Here is a 20,770-nt window from a genome sequence, read left to right as displayed (position 1 = left end):
ACTTATATCCGGAGGCTGATGGTAGACAGTCCGGGGTTTTCTTCGACATTTCTTCAAAACCGACGCAACCCCGACAACGATTTCGAAAACACTGAGGCCCGTATTTATAGTTGCATCTCGAGACGCCAAGACGGTCTTGGGCTCTCGAGAGCGGAATCCACAGAATACACAAGCAAACGTCATTTTGGAGATTGCGATTTTCATTTTGGAGATTGTCATTTTGGATAGTTTATGTTATCTGTGGATAGTTTCTTAACCTAACTTTTTTAGTAAACAAAATAAATCCCTTGCAAATACGAAAAGTCAGACTGCCTGCAATCAAAACTAATGCGCTGGCAAATTGCACCTTCATAGGAAGCAGAGTCATAGAGCTGCCACAGTGAGGGAGGCAGCTCATCATTACCATACCATACCCTTGCAACTTGCAAATCCGTTTTGTCTGCTGATTAAACAGTTTTGAATATGTTAGAAGAGTTTGAGGATATTTTGGACCATGTGGAAGAAGAAAATCGTCTTCGAGTTCCAAAAAGATATATACGGGATGCAGGAAATCCAATAGAAATGTTTAGCGAGGGGGGATTTATGCCGATATAGGTTTAACAAGGCTACAATTACAGAAACTATTTTACCTCTTATAAATTGAAGACTTGCAAAAACCTACCAATCGTGGTTTACCCATTCTCCCCGTTATTCAATTACTAATTTGTTTACGGTTTTATACGACTTGTAGTTTTCAGATATTAAATGGAGACATGCTTGGTATTAGCCAACCTACAATAAGCCAGATTATCAAGAGGGTGTCCATTTTAATAGCAGAACATTTGGGTGAATTTGTATGATGCAACCATAAATGGTTGAACAGCATTATTATTCCAATGATACTGCCTTCAGCTTGTGCAGATGATAACAACAAATGGGATACATATATTAAGAATATAGAAAGAGCTATAAATACATCTGTGAATAAATCCACTGGCGAAAAAAACTCCTGAATTATTATATGGATATATTCCGAAGATTGAAGATGGATAAGTGAGATTATTGACGGTAGAGAATGAAAAGTATTCAATTACCTGAAAAATTGAGAAAAGAGGTCAAAGAACATATAGAAATGGAACAAAGGAAGTATAAAAAAATTATGATAAACATATAGATTTAAAGGTATCACAAAGATAGGAGACATGGTCTATATGAAAAGTGCTACTAAATATAAGGGACTATTTACAGTGACACAAGTTCTACCCCATGACACAGAAAAACACATAAACAGAAGTATTTAGAAGAATATGTTTAATGTTTAATGAATACTACTTTTGGTTTATTTAGTTTTGAATAGTTTCATAAATTTTTAAAATCTTTAAATATCATAAATTTAGAATGAATATTTTTTTTATTGTTGTAGGTAATTTTTAAGTTAGTTTTGTTAATTAAGTCTTGGAGACTAAGACATAGTCAGGTTGGACGAGTGTCAGAGAATAAATTAAATTTATAAGTAAAGGCAAAAATTGTCAGTCACTGATTTACGTAGCAGACTAGAAAAAAAAGAATAGAGAAGAATGTCATCTAGACGAGAAGAAATAAGGAAGCAGTAAAAACGCAATAATCATAGAATGTGTATTGTGAAATATTATTCTAAATAAAACTATAAAACATGGAGTATCAACTTTATATAGAGTGGTCAACTCAATAAGAATACAGAATTTACACCAAGGAATAAAATCTTGAAAATTATAGGTATACGGTATACATCCAATATTGTATATTATGTGATATGATATTTATATAAATATTCATGATGAAGAAAATAAAAAGACAATTTTTTTAGTTTTAATGTATTAGTGGGAAAATTCTGTGTGACCAGTTAAAACAAGCACTTAACTGTCTGGTCATAGTGAGCGTAAAACTACTAAGAAATCATATGTTATTTAAGTATAGAAAAACAGTATTTTTATGATAACTAATAATAGACTATAAGAAATTACTTAAAATATGTTACATGTAAATATATAAACACTAACTTAACACTAATAGAAAAGTAAATAAAATTATTATATAGGTACTAGTTACCTTGGAACATTACTTAACATATTACATAATTACTAGATATACATATATTAATACAATAAATACATTAATTTGCAAAATGTTGAATAAGATTTCTTCAAAAATCTAACCCTCTTCCTTTTTATTTATAATTGGAATGTGTAAATTAGCATCTTCAAAATTATCTAAATTTTCCCTTAAACCAATATTATGAAGAACAGCTGTTGCACAAATAATAGCAACAGTTGTTTTGTAAACCTCGGAGAAATGGAAGACGTTTTTACCAAGTCCCAAATAGCCTTTCAACATTTCGCTTTCTTCTATGGGCAAAGTTATACCTGGTTTCTTGTTGATTCCTAGCTGTAGAACAGAAGTCAATAGAATTGGCCTACATCTATATGCATTGTCTCCAAGAAGTAAATCACGAATATCACGCCTTTCCATTAGCATTCTTAAATTACTTCGATTGAATATAACACTATCATGACTTGACCCTGGATATCCAACTATAATATCCATAATTTCCCTTTTGGGACCTGAACATTTAGACTAAAAAAAATTTTTGCGATTTTGAAATACTTCCACATTATTGCATTATTCTTGATTATCTGGCTTATTGTAGGTTGGCTAACACCACGCAAGTCTTCATTTACCATCTGAAAATTACAAGTCGTATAAAACTGTAAACAAATTAGTAATTGAACAACGGGGAGAATGGGTAAACCACGATTGGTAGGTTTTGCAAGTCTTCAATTTATAAGAGGTAAAATAGTTTCTGTAATTGTAGCCTTGTTAAACCTATATTGGCATAAATCCCCCCTCGCTAAACATTTCTATTGGATTTCCTGCATCCCGTATATACCTTTTTGGAACTCGAAGACGATTTTCTTCTTCCACATGGTCCAAAATATCCTCAAACTCTTCTAACATATTCAAAATTCAAAACTGTTTAATCAGACAAAACGGATTTACAAGGGATTTATTTTGTTTACTAAAAAAGTTAGGTTAAGAAACTATCCACAGATTACATAAACTATCCAAAATGACAATCTCCAAAATGAAAATCGCAATCTCCAAAATGACGTTTGCTCGTGTGTTCTGTGGATTCCGCTCTCGAGAGCCCAAGACCGTCTTGGCGTCTCGAGATGCAACTATAAATACCAGCCTGAAGGAATAAGGAATTACAAATTACAAATTTTTATTTAGAAATTTTTTACCTTAGTGTCCTCTACTGGACTGATGTATTACTATTATGGGTCAACGTTTTGGTGGTTGTATAAAGATAGATAAATCAATTTTCTAAATGTTTAATGTATGGAGTATGGATATCCCAAAAATAAAATAAAAGTACAAGAAAGGGTATATCCAAGAAAGAATTAAGGTAAAATCAAAGAGTATTCTACGTTATCTAAAATATAAAAATATGGGAAGCCCCGACAAAAATCTGACACCTGATATCAAAGTGATAAACAAACATCGGCGCATGCGGCAGCGAGCACTTACACTTAATTTTTCAGTTCATTGCTAGATGGCCTTTTACTAGGGATGCACTGCAAACAAATATTCCAGCAAAACTAAAGTGTTTTTTCTTATTCTAAATTCTAACAAATAAATAAACCTGTAAAACTGTATAAATAAAATCGGTCTTCGATTTAAAAAAAAAGATCGATTATACCAAAAAATCGTTTGATAAAAATCACGTCGATTTGATAATAATCGATTCGAATCGTACATCCCTAGTATGGTGTGTAGTTTAAGGTTATGTTTAAGGTTAATCGTGGGTTATTAAACTCGCACAAAAACAAAACAGAAAACAACAAAAAACAATGCAAACAATGCCAAATAAACCTGTAAAAAAGTACTTTTATTATTCAAAATGAAATATCATATAATTCAGTTGGTATACGAATATTTTTTGATTTATTTATAATGTTTGGTGTCAAAAATATGTGAGAAATGAGGTAAACAGTTTAAATGTCTTAATAAATTCGTTTTTAATTTATTAACCTTTCAGGTATCTACCTAATGGTAGGAAGAAATTAATTATGTAATGGTAGGAAAAATAATTTCACTTTAATTATGTATTAGAAAATCAGTAATCTTAAATTAGGATGCATCAATGGAGAAGAAGGCAATTGTAATCACAATACAATAATAGATCTACAAATACCAAGCAATACATTAAATCAAAAATCTCAGTAAGTTTTGTTTTACATGAAAATAATTATCCCATTTAATTATGCATTAAATTTTAGTGTCAGCTTATTGATAGCTCGATTACCAGTCAAATAGTTTCGATGTTTTCTATACTATGAAGAAAATTTGATCTGATTAGATTAATTCAGATGTAAATTTATGTTATACGGTAAGATATTTTTAAACAAACGAAGAAAGTTCTCTTCAGACAAGTTCTGGTCTGAAATTGCAAGTATTAACGAAAAAGTTATACATGTAGTTTTCTATTCATAAATGATATTATTGATTTTATTCTAGGTGAATGTATCGAGTCATATATTATGCAGAATATATTGTGAAAAATGGTAAACTAACTAAAAGTGCTAACAAAATTTCTTAGGAAGTTATCGATATACCTAATTATTAGAAGCTGTAACAAATGTTCAAAGAGTCAGAGTATACTTTATTAGAAGTGTGTTAGATAGAATTATACACTTTAAAGAAAATATCTTTTATTATTGCAGGTAATGCATATTGTGTAATGCATATAATATGTGAAATCTATTATTACATACAAAGATTGAAAATTATTTAAACAGCTACCTGTATGTTGTCTCACAATCTCATTTAGTGAATGGGTTATTAAAAATTGAACATATTTACACACAGAATATTGTGGATATGGATATCTGGAAAGCATGTTATAACCATTTTTATTTTTAGGATTTATGAAATGATTACATAAATATACTAACAACAAATTGCAATGCATCTGTATATTAGAGACAAAGATGAAAGAGAGTAACAAGAATATATGTATTCAAAAGAAAAATATCAAGACCATTTGTAGTAATTAAAATTAAAGAATAAAATACATAAAATGTACCATATGATCGAAAAAAAAACGGCGTCCAGTTGGCTGGGAAATGACGATCAATGACATTTCCTATATAAATTTACATATAAAATGACAGCGACCTTCATTTCATAGCCATCGTTGACGCCGTTTTTTCTCGATCATACGGTAGTTTATGTGTGAACAAATTCTCATTTCATATAAAAATTGGAGCTCTATCTAGAGTATATTTGAATATAAATGTTTTTATGTATTGGAAGGGGGACTGTAGTTTTCAAATATAATAAAGAAAATAGACTAAAAAAACATGTGTGTAAGTTCTTTTTTAAACTATTCTGTAGTTACGTAAATGTGTTTCAAATAGGTTGCTTTTCACAATAAAGTCAATACACAGTAATTATGCTTTACTTTTTCAAAACACACTCTTGTTTTTTATTATCAGAGAGTTATTAATATTAGAAAATTTAGTTACATGAATATAATAGGAGCAAATATTATGTTTCAAGTTTCAAGTAATTAGAATATGATATGAGTCATAATAGCTTAAATATGATTGCTCATAAAATACCTAGTATATACACATTTAGATATATCTCTTTAAATATAAATTAGTATTGCCACCATGCGATTAATGGGAAATACAATATGGTCGTGAAAAAAAAAACGGCGTCAGCGATGGCTATGAAATAAAGATCGCTGTCAATCTATGTGTAAAATTTTATGGAGAATTTCACCGACCGTTATTTTCAAGCCATTCTGGACGCCGTTTTTTCCGACCATACGGTATTTCTAGGTATGGAATTATGTCTCTAATATGTAGTTAGGTAATTTTTTCCATTTGCCTATTGTTAATTATAACGTCGTCAAACTATAAAATTTGCTATATTTTTTAGTTAATTTTTTTTAGTAATATCAAAACATGTTTTGAATAGTTTAATTAGTAATAAAGCTACTAACATGTTCAGTTATTTTTTTTTCTATAAAGCTTTTTTGATAAAAAAATAAGTATACCTGCTAAGACGTTAAATTGCCTGAGAAATTACGATCGATGCCATTTACCATCCACTTTTACACAATAAAATGCCATCGATCGTAATTTCAAAAGCAGAAAACTTGCCGCCGTTTTTTCCAATGAAATGGGCGGTGGGGAGAAAATTACAGATTCCTGTATTATATTAACGACTAACGACATTATTAATCGCATGTACACAAAGCATGTACACTATTAGAAATCGATCTAATTTCTAATATTATCGAGCTTTTAAAATTCGAGAAAGTGATCGGAGATTGTGTTTAAAGTGTTGTGAAATGTTCGTTAGTGCATATTTTTGTGTCGGTAATCGGTATCGGTATAGGCAAATCACGATGGAGTATAGAAATCCGGAGAAGGTGGATATGCTAAGAGCATAGGTACTTTCTGGCAGGGGAAAGCGCTGTAGAAGCTCGGAGACTTTATTCCGAAGAGTATCCGAATAGATAAATCCCTAATGCTCGAACCTTTGTAAGTATGGTTCAGCATTTGAGGGATTCGGGAAAAGCAACGAAGAATTGCTGCAAAACGTTAAAAATTCCATGCTCAGAAGAAGGAGAGCATGTATTGGAAATGGAGGTCGTCATTTTGAACAATTATTATAATAGCATGCAGTCAAGAAGCGAAGGGTATACCGGGTGGTGCATCATCGTTGGAAATATAGGATATCCCATGCAAATTTTGAACTGTCGAGATATTGGATCCCCTTGTGCAAATTTGTAATGTATCTTTAAAAACCATTTACGATTTAGCTCTAAAATTAATAGGGGAGCCAATATTTCCACAGTTGAAAATTTGCATAGTGTTGTTAAGAATTGTAGTGAAGTGATGTTATTAAGTGTAGTGTTATGTGCAGTTTTAAGAGTGGTAAAATGGAAAAAAAGAAAGCTCTGCAGTTGTATCTCTCTGCTATAGGGATATCTTTTTTTATTGTTTGGTAAGTTTTTTTTCTTTTAGTTTATTTTGTGTAATGTGAAAAGTAGGGCTACTGGCGATCACCCACTTAAAAAAAGTAACGCACCTCTGCAGAACCTCTTGGGTGGTGTGGGATTTTTCAAGTACTTTTTAAGTCTTTCTAGTCGATGTGGCAACAGCGGGCGGCGAACAAGCCGAGATCCGCGAGATCTCCCCCCGCGCCGGGGGATCCGCGAGATTCCCCGGCGGCTCTCAAAATGTCGCAATTTTTTTTTTAAACTTTCAAAGTTAAATAACTCGGTTATTTTCAATCTATTTTAAAAATGGTAAAGAGAAAATATGTTTCTTTTGGCCAGATCTACCACCCCTTAAAATATCTGCACTCATTTCTGGGACACCCTGTATAATTTGCATTTCAAAGCAAATATAGCTGCAAAAAATTACGCCTGCATATTTTTGCCAGAAATAAACTGGAAATGTAAACTGAAATCGATCGGCCACTATGTAAATCATTTCGATTGCAGCAATCGCGAGTTGCACTGTCGCTAATTTGGCTGTTTTCCCGCTAGATCTAGCCGTTTTTTTTCGGTTTAGCGCTAAAAAATTTCATTAGGGGGCTAGCGGTTTTTTTAACGCTTTTTTATTCAAAAATTAATAATAAATATGTAAAATTGTCACAAAAAATATTGCATAAATTTAAACGATTTTTTTGAAAATCATATGTATCATATATATTTATAAAGTACCCAGGCCTAGAATCGCCTAGAGAATCTTCGAAGTCTTGTTAAATCTGTCTCATCTAGAATTGCCATGTTAGGTATTTCTGGGACATTCCCGAATTTAGGTATGTTGTCCGGGATCCCGGATTTTCATTATAGGTACTATCCCGGAGAAAGCGCCAATCAAATTATAAAATCAAATGGTATAAAGAGCACAAAGTAAAAACATACATACTTATGATTAATATATCTTATTCCATCACATTTTTCGATTTAACTTCTTATTCCTTCGTTTACATCTAATTATTTACCTTAATTGAATGTTATTTTGGTAATTATAATATACTTTTGTTTATGTTACTGTCAAATAAATCAAGTTTTGACCATGTTCTCTGCCATGTTTTAATTAGATTCGTATTAAGCACAGAAAGTTTATCTATGCTTATCCTAAATCGCAAAACCATATTTTTTTCTTACCTGGGATAACTGGCTGTGATACTACATCTGCAATTTTCAGAAAAGGTAAAGTATCAGAATTATTTTTTTTAAGATTCGATTGATATCGCTATCGATAAGTACCTATTTAAAGAAATTGATTATTCTCCTCAATCGATAGTCACAGCAGGAATTCGCTTTCTCGTTGCTGTTTACAGATCTCCCAAAGAAGTAAATTGTACAGACAACTACAGATATTTATCTATTGTAAAAAATATACGGAACAATAAACAAATACAGCTATTGTCTTCCTCCGACATCGGCCTCAGCTCAGCAACACTTTTGTATCGAGCCTACCTGCTAGGTAATTAATTGAATCCAAAAAACTCAGGGCTTGGATAACAACTGATAATACTTTGGAACCAATTCAAATTTTACTGCTACCTGCTCCGGAAAAATTCCTTAGTAGTATTTTTTGCTGAAACTGCAAATTGCTGAAAATTTAACTGCAATAAAGGCTATAGTGGTATTGTGGATGCAGAAAAGTAGGATTTGTTCATTGTTCACCAGCTTGTACTAAATTCCTAGGCCAGTCTTCCTCGAATGTTGATGTAAATACTCTTGACGAGCAGGGGCGGATACAGAGGAATATATTTAGTGGAGGCCCAAATAAAAAGTAATGTAGAATCTTGATGTAGAATATGCTTTTTAGGGCGCCATTTTTAACCCAAAAGCCTATTATTTTACCCAGTTTATAGATTTTAGAGATTTATAGATTTAAACCAATCCAACACACCTTCATTTCAAAAATTTGTGAACATGCACGAAGAAGACGGAGAACAAGAAATCGAAGAAGAAATGACTGTTGAAGTTGATTTCATCAGTTATAAATGAGACTAAAATATCAAAGAGAAATATAAATATCTAACTATATAGAATGAAATAATTAGAACATAAAACTCCTTCAAAAACGTTAGAGGAATAGGCCTACCGGGGAAACCACGTTAAAAAAACGTGCCGAGTACAGTACTACCGAGTTAGTACCTCATAAGTGGCGTAGAAATGTGTGTATAATATACCGGGTGCGTCTCAAAACTGATGGCTCACCCCTATAAGTCTTTTTTATTTTTTCTTATAAAAACAAGAGATTTGGTATGTTATATGACATAAATTAGGATTGATTGACGTATTCAATTGTTTTTGGTTACATCCTGTTTCACCGGCAATGACTGCAACTTTTCATTTTTAAATGACACCCTCGGTATTTTTTTACTTAATTCGATAGAAAATGACACTCAGAATAGAATGACATAGTATATGTCAACTTTTGATATTTTCTCATATGGTTTATTTGAAATTGTAACATATGCTGTTCATAACGACATTTTAACTCGAACATGACTCGAACTACCAAGTGTGTGGTACCAAATTATTCAAAATCCAAAATCCAAATATCCTAATGAGCCACCCTCGTCCCATTTGAAAAAATTGTGATATGATTAAAAATACGATTTGGGCATTTTTTAACTTTAAGGGCAAAACACTAAAAACATTAGACGATCAAATCTATTTTTCCAAGGCTCCTTAATTACAAATTAGTGTTGTTAACACAGTCATGGCCCTCTAGATTGAAATTTAAAATACCATTTTTTAAAGCGAAAATGTTAAAAGTTTCCTATCGAAAAAGTACAAAAATACCGTAGGTGACATTTATAAATCAAAAGTTGTGCCATTTCCGGTGAAACAGAGGAAGTGTCCAAAAACCATTGAATACGTTAGTCAATCCTAATTTATGTCATATACTAACATACCAAATCTCGTTTTTTTATCCAAAAAAAATAAAAAAGTTATAAGGGTGAGCCACTTTTGAAACGCACCCGGTATACATAGAACATAACTCGATCGTCATTTTGAAACGTATAATATCTCAGAAGTGGTAATTCTTAGGAAAAAAAGTATAAAGACCATTATTGTAGATAATTTTATAATCTACAATTTTGGTCTGAGCTTTTAATTTTTAACTCTATGATGGTCTGAGCTAGTTTTTTAAACTTACCGTTTACGAGAAAAATCCAAAAAAAATATTTTTGACATTTGTCCTTAAATAACTTTTTTAGCAGACGTGGGATCGATTTTTTTAAAAATATAGAGAGTTCTACAGGGTGTCCTAAAAAAAGTTACACATCAAAGTTGTGTTATTTGTAATGGAACACCCTATATACAGGGTGGCGCACCTCATTCGCCTCGGTTGATTATACGAAAACAAAGAGATGTAGAAACAAAATATTTTATGAGTATATATCTGGGGAGGCAGTGTGCACAATTTAAAATTATTTTGAAATATACAGGGTGTTTCAGAACTAAGACCTATAGCAAAGTTAAATTTTTTCTTATGGAACACCCGTTATTTTATTTCAATTTTGGATTCTTTATTATAAGGATCTTTCTCTATTATAAGGATTAAATATCTTTAAAATCTTTGGTTTTAAAGGTTTATTGTAGCATATGCATGCTACAATAGAGTAGGTTATTAACACCCTGTACATTACTTTTCAGAATTAATTTTTGTGCGGAGTTTAAAGGTAGAGAAATAAACTTTAAGGAAAATTGTTATTGCTTCCTTTAATTTATACAGGGGTACCAAAAATTGCTGATCTATTTTAAGGATTTATTTTATATAAAAACTTCGTTATTTCAAATGCAACACCCTGTATTTTTTAAAATAAATCGAAGCAGATCCAAATGCTCTTTCAAACTATATTAGGATTTCCTATACCTATCTAGCTCAGATTTTAAGTAAAAAGCGATTTTTAAATAAAATTGCAATCAAGATGGCTGGTGTCGCGATGGCAATTTTCTAGATGGCAATGCCAGGATGATGGTGTTACCATGGCAATTTTATAGTGACAGTTAGTAACTATTTTCAAAATCGACATTAGTTTATGGACATTATTATTTATAATTTATAACAGTTTACTTAAATTTACCTACAATAGTTTATTAAGTATTATTTTTTTTTTGCGTTGAGGAGGGAAGAAATCTTGCATAAGACACCCAAAGTTGGGTAGTGCGGGATTCCTACCGGCTAAAAAAAACCTCCTCCAACTACCGCTTTACACTGGAATCCGCTCTCGCATTGCTTCAGTGCAAAGGGTTTTCTAGATTTATCTTATCATGCTCTTTGTCTCTCTTCCCTCTCTTTACAATTTATGATATTTCGGACTATCCGATATATTAGCGTCCATTGTTCTTCCCCTTCAACTAAGTATATGATAAATGTGGGTATGTCGAATTCCTTACCGGCTTCCATACGGAATTGTTCCCTAAAGCACTGCCATCGCTCGCACGCAAACAATGTATGCTGGACATCATCGACCTGACCGCAGTAGGTGCATGATGCACTATCAACCCTACAACAATCATACAATTATTTTTAAAACGCCCATGGCCAGACAATGCTTGACTCATGAAGTAATCCACTTCTCCGTATGATCTGTTCAACCATAATTGAATATCGGGTATAAACTTGTATGTCCATCTGCCATATGTTCCGGTATTCCATTTGTCCTGCCACTGTTGAAGAAGTTTTGTCCTCGCTAAATCCTTATAATATCCATCACATGGTATCTATCATACCGTTCCTGTATGAGCAGTTCAATAGGTGATATTTCAGATAAAACCCCTATAGCCTCTCCAGATACCGTTTTGTATGTGCTGCATACTCTAATAGACTTGTGTCTAGCCCTAGCAGGCAACTATTAAGCCCGACCAATCACGTTAGAGTTTTTGACAAACACAAATGAATTAACACACTTCAAATAACCACGCTAACCAACCTGATTTGTCAAGCTTAAAAGTTGTGTGCTAGGGCTAGACGCACTTCTCTCTAATAGCCATGATACTGTTGCGGACCCGTGTGGACTCGACCTAACCTAACTATATGTCCCGCCCTCAGGGTGCATCCATACTATCTTAAAAACGGCGTATCGGCGTAACGGCGTAATGACCTTGAATCGATTTCCAGTAATTCTATTGGCTGAAATTTTTGATAAATGAATTTGACAGATAAAATTTCAGACAGATGAATTTTTCAGCCAATAGAATTACTGGAAATCCATTCAAGGTCGTTACGCCGTTACGCCGATACGCGGTTTTTAGGATAGTGTGGATGCACCCTCAGATGACCTTAACATCGCATTAAAGAATAGACACCATAATGATTCATTCGTTCGAGAAGAATCGAGTCCCACTGGAATGGACTAGTACGAGAACATTCGAAACCTTCTCTATGCACCTAACGATCGATATACTATTCTAGATTTCTTTTGCTGTAATTATAAAAGCCGGCGGCTGTGGCCTAGAGAGGGCAGTTATAAATAGACAAGTACAGTTGACGCGCTAAAATTCAAAAAGAAATTCTTAGTTATAAATCGTTTGTAAATAGTTCTTTAAGTCTTTTATCGTTATTGTTTTTGTTAATTAGTGTTAAATAAATTGTGACTTTCTATCCACACGGAACCGACGAAAAACGTAACAATTGGTGTCAAGTGTGGCGTGTGTGATAAACTAGAAAAATAAAAAGACTGAAAATGGCTTCGAAAAAATTGTTGAAAGACTTGAAAGTGTCGGGATTAATATGCATATTGGAAGAGAGGGAGTGCGAGACAGATGGAAAGAAAAGCTTTTGGCAAGCCAGACTGAGAGAGGTTTTGATTGAGGAAGGTGAGGATCCTGATACATTTTGCTTTGAGCTGGAAGGTGACCTTGACTCGTCATTGAAAAATTTGCAAGACAATTTAAACGACAATTTGAATAGTAAGATAATTAATTTAGAAGATAAAATTATGGAAAATTCCCAGGATTTGCAAGAAACTTTAAATGATAAAATGAATATTTTAGAAGATAAGATCGCAATAATAAGACATACAGGCCAGTTTTAATAATAAAATACTGAATTTAGAAGAAAGTTTATATAACAAGATAACAGAAAACTCCAGGGAATTAGAAGAAAAGATAATAGATACACAGGACAAAATAGCACAGATTGAGGACGATGTTAATAGAAAAATCGAAATTTTAAAAGAAGAAATAGCGAAGTCAAATTCACCAAAATGTCAAGAAACATCGGAGGGACCGAAACTAGTCGAAAATAGGTATACCTCAAAATCAGTTATGAAACCTCCGCAGTTTGACGGAAAAACCGCTTGGGCCAACTACTTTTGCCAATTTGAAGCCGCTGCGAGAGCAAACGGCTGGACAATCGCTGAAAAAGCTACCGCTTTGACTATCGCACTGCGGGAGATGCGACTGATATTCTGCAGACACTGTCACCATCGGAATAGGGAGATTATCAGCAATTGGTACGACATTTAGAAATGAGGTACGGCCAAGCTCATTTGGAACATGTCTATCATTCCCAGCTAAAAAATCGCATTCAAAAGGCAAATGAGTCTCTGCAGGAGTTTGAAGCCGATGTAGCCCGTCTCGTTCGCCTTGCGTACCCTGCTACGCCCGAGAATGTTATGGAGCGGTTGGCAGTACAGGCATTCTCCGACGGCTTACGTGACAACGAGACAAGACAAGCGCTTCTCCTAGCCCACCCAACGCACTTGGTGGATGCTTTAGCACGTGCCCTAGAATTCGAGGCCGCGAAACAAAGTTCTCGGTCTTTAGGAAGAGTACGGGCCATCGACGAATGTTCCGACGAATCTGTGGAAGGGGTTGTTCGGAAAGTAATGGACCAGTACATGGGCAAGAAGGGACCGATTCGTTGCTGGAACTGCGGACAGGTAGGACACGTGCGAAGCCGTTGTAAGAAGAAGAACGAAGAATCGGCTTCGTCGAGGTCGGAAAACTACTAAGGGTCGAAATGAAGGGGCACACGTCGACCTGTACCCAACATGCCCCAACGAAAACTGCTCAAGTCGCCTCGCTACAACACAAATTCAACAGCATTTTTGTGGATGGTTTTGTTGATGGAGAGTCCCGGACCATGCTGTTGGATACAGGTGCGACGAAAACTATCATCAGACCGGACATTCTTAAAACATCGAAGAAGGTTAAAACAACACAATGGAGACTACGTACTGCTACGGGGGGCTCCGCTGCTGTCCATGGAGAAATAAACCTTAATTTTGTTATTGGGAGCACCAGTTTTGAACATCCAGTGTTAGTAGCAGATATCAATGATGAACTTATTCTCGGAATGGACATCATGACCACTAAAGGTTTTGAACTAAACTTCAAACAGGGAATTTTGAAAATAAATGAAGAAGAAGTGGTCCTACATCGAAAATGTGAGGAGACGCTTCGCTTGGTTTGGTTTGAAGGTTGGTAGCAGAAGATGTTTCGATTCCTGAGCGCTGTGAGATATTTTTGGATGGTTGCCTGGAAGGTAAAATGAATAATGGGAGTATTATTCTGTTGGAGCCAAGGAACCATGACAGCGAAATAGGACGAGGGATCGTTGTTGGAAAAGCCCTGCTGCGAGCGAAGAAAACTGTACCGGTGAGAGTAATGAACACGAATTATTATTCTGTATCCTTGAAGAAGGGAACCCTCAGTCATTCGAAGCGTGGAAGCCTCCAAAGTTTCGACTTCAAAAATTCCGGACAAAATGGTGAAGGAGTTAGTAAACGTTAAAGGATTATCTCCCGAAAATAGAAGAAAATTGAGAAACCTGATAATCAAGTATCAAGATGTGTTTGATAAAGAAGAAGCAGGACAGAGAGGTCGTACCAATTTAGTGCAACATAAAATTGATACCGGAGATGCACGACCAATCAAACAAAATCCGAGAAGACTTTCGCTCGCCAAACGTGAAGAAGCTGATAAAATCCTTCGAGAGAAATGAAGGAAGAGGGTGTCATCGAACCATCTAACAGCCCGTGGACATCGCCGGTAGTACTAGTAAAGAAGAAAGACGGTACCACCAGGTTCTGTGTTGATTATCGGCAGCTCAATAATGTTACCAAGAAGGATAGTTATCCCCTGCCGAGGATAGACGATACTCTAGACACGCTGGCAGGGTCAACGATATTCTCTACGTTAGATCTGAAGAGTGGATATTGGCAAGTCGACATGGCGCCGAAAGACAGAGAGAAGACAGCGTTCTCGGTGGGCTCCGGACTGTGGCAATTTACCGTCATGCCTTTTGGATTGTGCAACGCGCCAGCTACCTTTGAGGGATTGATGGAGTCTGTGTTAAAGGGACTATCCTGGACTACCTGTTTAGTGTACCTGGATGACATCATAGAGGTTGGGAAATCCTTTGACGATCATCTGAAGAATTTGGAAGAAGTTTTCAAGCGACTAGGGAGCTCTGATTTGAAACTTAGCCCCAAGAAATGTCATCTGTGTCAAGAAAAGGTACACCACTTGGGCCATGTAGTCTCCTCCCAAGGAGTTGCGGTAGATCCACAGAAGACCAAGACAGTGGATGAGTAGTGACAGTAGTGACAGTGGATGTAGTAGTAATACCTAAAGATAAACATGAATTACGAAGCTTTTTGGGATTATGCACATACTATCGCCGCTATGTACAGTCCAAGAATCCACAGGGCAAACTCCAACCAGCATCGTTATGGGACGGGAAGTGCGCCTACCTTGTGACCTGAAGTTTGGTTGCCGACCGGGAGAAGATGTCGCCGGAGAAGATTATGTCCATAGACTACGCCAAAGGATGGACGACATCCATCAGCGAGTCCGCCTAAATATTCAAAGCGCTAGTGACCGAATGAAGGAGCACTATGACATTCAAGCTGAACATGGAGGGTACCAACCAGGGAATTTGGTGTGGCTGTACAACCCGCAGAGACGTCGTGGATTATCTCCGAATCTACAATCCTCGTGGGAAGGCCCATACGAAGTCATGGATAGGATTAATGACGTCGTATACCGTATCAGAAAATTGCCAAAAGGAAAACCGAGGATAGTTCATTTCAACCGTTTGAGCCCCTACCAAGGCGAAATAGAAGATCGTGCTGGGACCGTGAGAACATGCAGCTTTGATCCCCCTGATTCGGAGATGTCCTTTGACGATTTTATGGCCCGATTCAACAGCAGTGAGAAGGCTCGCTATGGTGTAACCGAAGAAGATCAACGAGACCTCTTTTCCGTGCCTCCTGATTATTCGCTCACTCATTGTGTGGCCCGAGATTTGCGGATGTCCAGAGGAATCGCTGCGACGTTCAATGAGAAGTTTGGGCGTGTCGGAGAACTACACCGACAGGATCCAGAGGTTGGAAGCGTCTTGAGGCTAACCGACAATGAACATGGTCAGGCAAGGCACATTTTCTACCTAGTCACCAAGGAATGGTCCCCAAGTAAGCCGACTTATCTCAATCTATGGAAGACCCTGATTGAACTGAGAGAAGCCCTGCTAAACAACAACATTACACGATTAGCCATTCCGAAGCTGGCGTGTGAACTCGATGATTTGAGTTGGCGTACAATCCGGAACATGATTGAAGTCTTGTTCAGATTTACGGGAATCGAGATCCTCGTTTGCTGCTACAACCCAAAGCTGAGATCGGGAGAGAAAACTGTAGACTGCTATTTCTACCAGACTTCTCAATGTACCAGGGGCCAGCTTTGCAAATACCTTCATTCACCGTGTACATCTCGGGACGAGCATGTACCTAAGAAGGGGGCAGTGTTGCGGACCCGTGTGGACTCGACCTAACCTATATGTCCCGCCCTCAGATGACCTTAACATCACATTAAAGAATAGACACCGTAATGATTCATTCGTTCGAGAAGAATTGAGTCCCACTGGAATGGAGTAGTACATACGAGAACATTCGAAACCTTCTCTATGTACCTAACGATCTATGGACTATTCTAGATTTCTTTTGCTGTAGGTATAAAAGCCGGCGGCTGTGGCCTAGAGAGGGCAGTTATAAATAGACAAGTACAGTTGACGCGCTAAAATTCAAAATAAATTCTTAGTTATAAATCGTTTGTAAATAGTTCTTTAAGTCTTTTATCGTTATTGTTTTTGTTAATTAGTGTTAAATAAATAGTGTTTAAATAAATTGTGACTTTCTATCCACACGGAACCGACGAAAAACGTAACAATACGTAGTATTCTGCGTTGTCTTTGTGTATGTTTTCGATTCTTAATGACTTTATGCCATACCGGGGCAGCATATAACAGCTGCGAGTGTACCACACTAGCAAGCATTCTCATTTTGGATGCCCTAGCTCCTCCCACGTTTGGCATGAGTAAGGCTAAAGCGGTGACAGTTTTTTCAGCCTTGGTGATCGTTTTATTAATATGGTCAGAAAAATTAAGTTTGGTGTCCAGCCACACTCCTAAGTATTTCAAAGAATTACTTGGATGAATTACAGCTCCTTGTATATAGAAATGCACCGGGGATATTTTTCTTTTTTTGGTCAATAATACTGCTTCTGTTTTATGTGAAGCTACGGTGAGTCTATTATTCTCCATCCAATTTACAACGCGCTGGATTGCCAAGTTGACGGTGTTCATCAGTACAGCTTCATCGCTTGCAAAGTATTCATTATTTGATCAAGAGAAATAAAGCAGTATCTGCTGGCGGAATGAATGGATATGTTACTAGTGATTTTATTTTGTAAAGAAAATTGCTTCTGGGCCTCAAGAGCTCAAAGATATCTAAATAGCATATGTAACCGTCCTGATAAGGGTTCCTTTGGAAGACTACTTGTCCTATTTCGCAAAGCTGGTAGTGTGTAAACTATTGTAAGGGTAAATTAAATAAAAGTAAACTGGTATAAATTTAAATAAGTCTATAAACTAATTTCGATTTTGAAAATAGCTACTAACTGTCACTAGAAACTTACCATGACGACGCTAGCCCTCTTGGTTGCCATTTGATTGAAAATTTGCTTTTTATTTAAAATCTGAGCTAGATAGGTATAGGAAACCCCAATATAGTTTGAAAGATCATTTAAATCTGCTTCGATTTATTTAAAAAAATACAGGGTGTTGCCTTTGAAATAATAAAGTTTTAATGTAAAATAAATGCTTAAAATAGATCACTAATTTTTGGTACCCCTGTATAAATTTAAGGAAGCAATAACATTTTTCAGTAAAGTTTATTTCTTCGCCTTTAAACTCAGCACAAGAATTAATTCTGAAAAGTAATGTACAGGGTATTGATAATCAATTCTCTTGTAGCATGCATATTTAAATATCTTTAAATACATATCTCAAAAACGAATGATTTTAAACATATTTAACCCTTATAATAAATATCTTTTTTTGGGCCCAAGAATCCAAAAATGAAATAAAATACCGGGTGTTCCTTAAGAAAAAACATAACTTTGGTATGGATCTTAGTTCTGAGAAACCCTGTATATTTCAAAATAAATCAAATAACAAAGTTTTTATGTAAAATAAATATTTAAAATAGATCAGCAACTTTTGGTACCCCTGTATACTCTACCTTTAAACTCAGCACAAGAATTAATTCTGAAAAGTAACGTACATGGTGTTGATAATATATTCTATTGTAGCATGCATATTTAAATATCTTTAAATATCTCAAAACCAAAGATATCAACCATATTTAAGCTTTATAATAAATACCTTTTTTGGGTACAAGAATCCAAAATTGAAATAAAATACCGGGTGTGTTCCATACGAAAAAATATAACTTTGGTATGGATCTTAGTTCTGAAACACCCTGTATATTTCAAAATAATTGTAAATTGTGTACATTGACTCCCCACGTATACCCATAAAATATTTTGTTTCTACATCTTTCCGTTTTCGTATAATCAACCGAGGCGAATGAGGTGCGCCACCCTGTATATATATATAGTTTTAATTCTGTAATAATTAAAATCAGTGGCGGCTCGTCAGGTGCAGTAGGTGAAGGGGCACTTCACCGAAAAAAATACTCAAATTAAAGAAAAAACTTTACTGCTTAAAATATTAATTTAGTTTAATATATTTATATGTATCTAAATAATAAAATGGTATTTTTTTATAAATTATTTTTTTTTCGGGCGGACCTCTGCATAATAGGTCCACCGCATCGTTAATTCCGGCCGAAAAAGTAGCATTATTGGCCCGCGCGCGCCTATATGTTTCGACGAAGCCACAAGTGTCAAAGTGAAGTGAAAATATTTGTGAGCCAAGCGGCTGCACGGTTTCCATGGTAACGTGACGTCAGCCTAGCGGCAGCATGTAAATCCCCCGCCCCGATATTTTTTATCGGCGACCGATGTGACTGAGTTTTTGGGCAATTCGCTACGTCTTCCTTTACGCTAATATTCGGCTACTTCGCCGAGTAATTAACCGTCATGTAAAGACTGTAAATAAGTTGTTGTTGATTATTTATTGTTGTTTGTTAATGGTTTTTGTTGGTTTAACTTGTTAATTTTCTTCACAAAGAACTTTTAAATGAACTTATGAGTGAAAATCCGTTTTATGACGATATTACTGATAAGTTTGCATTAATGAAGAACAACAGAATTGAGCTGATTTACAAAAATTAGTAAGGTTAGTAATATAAATAAGTCAAATTTATTTTGGTTAATATTGCTTAGATATATAGTAAACAATGTAATAATTGAATAATAATTGAATGGCTCCTCGGTTGTAACCAACAATTTTTTCAATATCGAAATTTTAGTGAAAAAAAAGAGGAAAACACGTTATATGTATGAAAATTACAACCTTATTTCACTGAAATCTCCAGTTTGAAACAAATGTCGGTTACAACGTTTTTCGGGGAAGCCATTCAATAATTACAGTGTCCGCCATAAAGTTGGATCCATACCTATGGACGTTTTTTTTTTGGTATTAGAGTTTATAAAAAAACTTTTAGTGGAAATCAATTCTGCTTTAAAAACAACTTAAAATGTACCAAGTCAAAGTTGAAACATAATAATAATAATTTAACCAATTTTTAAAAATTTCTTTTAAATATTTTGTATTTTTTGACAGCTCCCAGATGTTACCTGTCAACTTTGACGTGCATTTTAAGTTGTTTTCAAAGCAGAAATGATTGCCACAAAAAGATTTTTTAAAACTCTAATATAAAAAAAATGTCCATATTGATCCAAGTTTATGGTGGACATTGTATATAACGTTTTTTATATTTAATTTAAATTTAATTATATTTTCACTGGAATGCAAAATAATGTGTATATCGAAAACTGGTTGTATCTCTTTTTACTTAATGCGTTTTAGCCCAAACTAAAAGGAAAATATTATAGGTATTAGTGTATAAATAATAACAAAAAAAATGTTGACAAAATGGTGAATACACCAAAAATTTTTCAAATAATAATTTTAAAAATGTTGACAAAATGGTGAATCTGCCAAACAAATTTTCAAAATTTTTGCAATTTAAAAAAAAATCTTCACTTATTTTTATACCCACGAGCCGCCACTGATTAAAATATGTTTTAAACGTGTATGTTTTTATTAGGGTTGAGTATTTTACTTTACATCTTTTAATTTTTGTTAAATTAACAAAAGGTACATCGCAACCATCTAGATTTATCAAAAAGTAAATATCTACTGACGCAAAATCATAAAAATTAAAATATCTAGGAAAATCTTTGTCCGAGGGGTAGGCAACCTTAATAGTATTTTGAAGA

The 20,770-nt window shown here is 34.8% G+C and overlaps 1 long non-coding RNA gene across 1 annotated transcript; it reads left to right on the top strand.

Annotated features, from left to right (window-relative positions):
- The first annotated feature begins 271 nt into the window (after positions 1-271).
- LOC115891291 lies at positions 272-2,279 on the top strand. Its single transcript, XR_004051795.1, has 2 exons — positions 272-1,734; positions 1,826-2,279. It is a non-coding gene; the product is annotated as an uncharacterized LOC115891291 (long non-coding RNA).
- The last annotated feature ends 18,491 nt before the right edge of the window (positions 2,280-20,770 follow it).

This window comes from Sitophilus oryzae, unplaced genomic scaffold (assembly GCF_002938485.1).
Source record: "Sitophilus oryzae breed Bouriz unplaced genomic scaffold, Soryzae_2.0 scaffold_980_pilon_pilon, whole genome shotgun sequence".
NCBI lineage: Eukaryota > Metazoa > Arthropoda > Insecta > Coleoptera > Curculionidae > Sitophilus > Sitophilus oryzae.
This window is presented reverse-complemented; position numbering and strand designations above follow the sequence as displayed.